This window comes from Lepus europaeus, chromosome 10, assembly GCF_033115175.1.
Source record: "Lepus europaeus isolate LE1 chromosome 10, mLepTim1.pri, whole genome shotgun sequence".
NCBI classification, from domain to species: Eukaryota; Metazoa; Chordata; class Mammalia; order Lagomorpha; family Leporidae; genus Lepus; species Lepus europaeus.
Window position 1 is genome coordinate 106,424,802 of NC_084836.1, and position 5,392 is coordinate 106,430,193.

At 44.7% G+C, this 5,392-nt stretch overlaps 1 non-coding gene across 1 annotated transcript; it reads left to right on the forward strand.

Annotated features, from left to right (window-relative positions):
* The first annotated feature begins 607 nt into the window (after window positions 1-607).
* Window positions 608-714, forward strand: LOC133769322 (U6 spliceosomal RNA). Its single transcript, XR_009867191.1, has one exon. It is a non-coding gene; the product is annotated as a U6 spliceosomal RNA (small nuclear RNA).
* Window positions 715-5,392: the final 4,678 nt, after the last annotated feature.

Genomic DNA, 5,392 nt, shown 5'->3' on the forward strand with positions numbered 1-5,392 from the left:
GTGTGAGGACTAAAGCTAATGCAACCCATGTATTCAGCACAGTGAGAAATGCGGCTTACTCTCCTGTGCTTGTAGCCCCACATCATCATATGTGAGCGTGAGCTAACCTCCTGAAGAATGAGAGGTCAGAGAAAGGAGACCTGAGGTACCCTGGTCAAAAGCCTGCCATAGCTAGATGTACGGATGAAGCCATCACAGGTCCACTAGCTGCTGGCCTGTTCTCTGCCTGAACTTAGACCAGAAGGGTGGCCTGGGCAGACCACAGAGTTTTGAATAAAATGGTTGTTCTAAGACAGTGAGTTTTGGAATGACTTTATTACTTAGCAGAAGTTAACTGATGTCTTATAACAACTCTGCTGAACTCAAGTATGTTAAGCTCATTGTTCCAATGGGGGAATTAAGTATTTTGGAGGTTTAAGTGACTTTCCCAAGGTGGCAAAACCAATTGGTTGAAGAATAGTTCACAGGTGGTCTTTTAACTTGTGAAGTTCCTTTGAATGAATTAGTCTATCTACTTTATGGATTATTTAGTTATAAAACTAAATAATTTTTTAATTCCTCTTTCACAATTTTAGGGGTGTTCAACAAATTTAAAAAATAAAATTCCGTGCTCGCTTCGGCAGCACATATACTAAAATTGGAACGATACAGAGAAGATTAGCATGGCCCCTGCGCAAGGATGACACGCAAATTCGTGAAGCGTTCCATATTTAAAAAAAAAATTCCAAAATTAGTTTTTTCTGCCCGTCCTCATCAGCCTCCCTTCTTGCACCATCACACATTGATCTGTCAAACCTGACCACCCTTTGGGGATTTGTTTTTGTATGGATTCCTTGAAAATAGAGGAGAGTAGTTCATGTTTTAAAACATGCCCAGAACTTTTATTATCCCTAACCTGCTCTCAAAACTTGTGCAGAGTGAGAAGTATTCACTTTTTCTAGGCAAACCAATGGAAACACATGCTATCATTGCCATCTCTGTAACTAGAGTGACCATAGGACTTATCTCACAAATAGGACCCTTTTGAGAGTAACAGGAATGCATCTCATGTTACAAAAAAAAAAAAAAAACAAAAAACAAAAAACCAAAAAACAAAACAAAAAATCCTGCAGTACCATTCATCTTAACACTTACATTGTACTGAAAGGAAATTTTGACTTTAAGAGAAATAAAGTGACTTGTCTAGGATTCTTGACATTAATTTGGCATTCAATAAATTCATTGAATTGGATGGGTAGTTCAGTGGATGTATAGATGGATGCATGCATACACAAGAATAAGTGTAGAAAAGGGAGCATAAAGCCTAGCCATTTTATCTGTTTAAAGATTTATTTATTTATTCAAATACAGAATTACAGAGAGAGGAGGACAGACAGAGAAATCTTCCGTCCTCTGGTTCCCTCCTCAAATGGCTGCAATGGCCAGGGCGGTGCCAGACCAAAGCCAGGACACAGGAGCCTCATCCAGGTCTCCCACGTGGGTGCAGAGACCCAAATACTTGAGTCATTCTCTGTTGCCCTCCCAGGAACATTAATAGGGAGCTGGATTAGAAGCAGATCAGCTGGGACCCTAACTGGTTTCCTTTTGGGGTACTGGCATTGCAGGTGTTGGCCCAACCATTGACCACTATGCTGGCCCCAATTTCTTAAAACGATTTATTTATTTATTTATTTGAAAGGCAGAGCTACAGAAAGAGGGAGATAGAGAGAGAGAGAGAGAGAGAGAGAGAGAGAGAGATCTTACATCAGCTGGTTCACTTCCCAAATGGCCACAATGGCCAGGACTGGGCCAGAATAAAGCCAGGAGCTTGGAACTCCATCTCATCTCCCATGTGGGTGCAGGGGCCCAAGCACTTGGGCCATCTCCCACTGCTTGCCCAGGCACATTGGCAGGGAGCTGGATTGGAAATGGAGCACCTGGGACTTGAAAGGTGTCCATTTGGGATGGTAGCATCACGTGCAGAGATACAACCAGCTGTTCCACCACACCTCTCTCATGCCTGCCTACTTTACATTGTGCAGTGTTTTTAGGACAGTGTCATGAAAACAAAGTAAGTAGTTGGATAAATGATTTCCAACTGGATAACCCAGAACATCAATGTCCTTTATAATGTTGTATGAGGAGACTTCAGAATGTTTATGGAAAGCTTGAATTAAAAGATAAGTTTATTTTACTGCAAAGAATTGAAATTTGTGCATAGGTGTTTTTTTAAAAATAATATGCATTTTTCATGAACTTTGTAAAGAACCCTCATAGACATTCTGGGAGCATCATTCAAGGCCAAGCCTGCTCATCTCTAAAATTGGAATAAACTCTCCTGGAACAGAGTATGAAGATTACAGACAACACAAATAATGTGGTTGGCACGGAGAGTGGCACATTGGATAAGAAGAAAAAAAGTGTACCTGTTGTTGGCAGTGTTCCAGGCATCCTATGAACACAGTGCATGGATTATTCTCATTCAGTGTCCCCCATGACCCTTGAACATCAGCACCATTTATTATCCCCATTTCAGAGGGGAAGAAATTGAAGCTTAGGAAAGTTGCTTGCCCAAGGTCACACGTCCAACAATGAAAAAATGATCCAGAGCTTGTGTCACTAATTACAGTGCTGCCCTTCTTCCTGCTCGTGAATGGCAACTATCCTTCACTGCATTGCTGTAGTTTTTAAAGGAAACAATCTTAATAGTGTCTTCAGCATTAAACATTATTAAAATTTATTTGCAAGGCAGAGGGACAGAGATAGGGACTTGTAAACACAATAAGACTCCTATCTGCTGGTTTATTTACACCCCACCCCATGCAATGTCTGGGGCTAGGCTGAGGTTGGGCCAGTACTGGGCCAAGCTGAAGCTGGGAGCTGGGAACCTAATTCAGGTATCCTTCGTAGTTGGCAGCAGCACAATTACTCAAGCCATTATAGCTGCTTCCTGGGATCTGCACTGGCAGGAAACTGGAGTCAGGACCGGAGCCAGGAATTGAACCCAAGTACTTTGAAGTGAGACACTGGAGTCTTGACCAGTGCTTTAACTTCCAGGCTAAACTCCTGCCCTTCCGCAAGCATTTTTAATTTTTGTGTTTCCACTTTTTTTTTTTTAGCCATGTGAGCCTTTACAAAATCAAAACAAAATTGCGTTTGAAAAGCCCAAGATGGCTTGCTTTGATTGATCCAGCTATGAAGCCCTGGGACCCTCCATTTCTGTGGCAGCTGCATAGAACCCTCTGCCCTCTGTCAAGCACAGTTGGAAAATATTGGTCTGATACACAGTTGAGTGGATTTGCTGCCTGGCGCGTGAGTCTCACTGTCTCCAGGGACCCTTGCCGGTTGGTTCCTTCCAGGGTCTGAATGCCTATTTAAGCACAAATGAAGAGGCCCTGGAGGATCCCAGAGGTTGGACGAGTTAGAACAGAGCAATCAACTGCAAACCTTTCTAGGTACAGCCCAGACGATAGCCTAGGCCGCAGTGGGCTTGCTGGAGAGCCTGTAAGAAAAATTTCCAAGAAAGCTCGTTTGTGTGAAGCCAGGAGTTCTAAAGATAGTGCTGGCTCACTGGCAATGAGGAATGACCTCCTCTTCCTTTCTCCTCCCCACCTCCACTCCAATTAAGCCGTTTTCCTTCCTCTCCACCTGTACCTGGGGTTCTCTCCAGGCTGCTGGCAAACGGTGCATTAATCACACATGGATCAGCCAGTGCCCCGGGCTGGTGGGACGCGGCTGATTTATGAACCAGCCTGAAGTGCAGGGAAGCTGGGAGTGGGTGAGGTGGGCCCAGCTCGGGGAGCATACGGGAGCCCCTTCTCCAGGACCAGACCCATATGCTCCGCTGCAGGACCATATGCTGTGTGGGCTCCCCCTCCCCTATGCCAGCCTAGAGGCTCCCTGTCTGCTGTAACTGTGCAGGGAGATGGATCCACCACATGCCCTCCCGGCATTCACACACACACACACACACACACACGCTCTGGCAGCGTGAGACCTCGGGGCTGAGTCTTAGAGCTCTTCTTATAGTCGAGAAGAGGGTCCCATTTATGCCCTTGTTGATATGGATGGTTAGAATCACTTGTTTAGGGCCAATTCGCAAGAGCCAAGTGAGATAGGATTTTTTATTCTGTTTACTGGCAAAGGGAATTGAGATATAAGACGAGAGTCACCAATGTGATTACTAGTAATGACAATAACCAATAGCTGTCGCACGTGCATCTAGGGGCCAAGCTGATTTCTAGTCTCTTAATACACATTAGCTAGAGACATGGAGAAGCAGTTGCCTAAGGTCATAGGTGGAGTGTTCGTTAGGAGCTGAACTCAGACCTCTGTGAGCTGTGACTGCCTTTGAATTCATTCACTCAGTGGACATTTCTATAGCCCTCACCACTCGGCAGGACCATAAGAAGTGCTTATGATGCAGCTGAGAGTGAAACAGATATGATCCTGTTGCTCTTGAAAGGTGGCATTTTAGTGGAGCAAGACCGAAGCAAAATTAAAAAAAAAATACTTAAACAAGAAAATGTATAGTTACAAATTTCCGTTTCAACAAAGGAAATGTGCAGTGGGTTTGCACAAGGATGGCAGAGTGCCTGCTGCAGCAAGCCTGGGGTCAGGACAGGCAGATGCCTCAGCGGGAGAGGCAGCCCACGGAGGAGCTTCCAGCTAGGAGGGTACGTGGGCCGAGACCCCGGGGAGGGAAGAGACCCCGCATGTCCGAGGTGCAAGTCTGGGGCTGGGGTCTCAGTGCGGCGAGGGGTGGCAGAGCATGGGAAATGCTGGAGGGCAAGTCACGAGGGGCATATGGAGCACACGTGTGCACTGGAAAGCCATTGCAGAGTGCTCTCTAAAGGCCTGTATTTATTTTCATTTATTGAAATTCACAGTGGACTCCATTACTGCCAGTTCATGTGTCTCCCCGGCCATCTCCCAGTGCCTGCCCTAGCCCGACATTTCCTGGCAGGAGACGCCGGCTCAGGGAAGTTGTTTGGGTAGGAAGCTGTACTCAGCCAGGGTGTATTCACCTTCCAGGGTATGTGCTCAGCACCTAGCGAGGTATCAGAAGCTCAGGAGGATCTCCTGCACGTGGGTACATCCTTCAACTTAAAAACAACTCCTGAGTCCTTAAGATCAAGTTTGCTTTTTAGTAAGCTCTAAAATGATATCATTACTCCACCCCATTAAGTTTTACTACACTATTTTAGCATTGTATTTTTTTCCTTTGCACATTTTTTCTTTGAAGATATCAAAAGCTTTAGAATATTTTATTACTTTCTTTTATCATTTTAGTTTTTTTTTTTTAACTCTCCAGGAGGCCTGACCTCGAGGATAAGATCTAGCAGTCTGCAAAGATTAGATTTTATTTAACAAACATTTATATAGAGCTTGTTATGGGCTCAGTATAGATCTA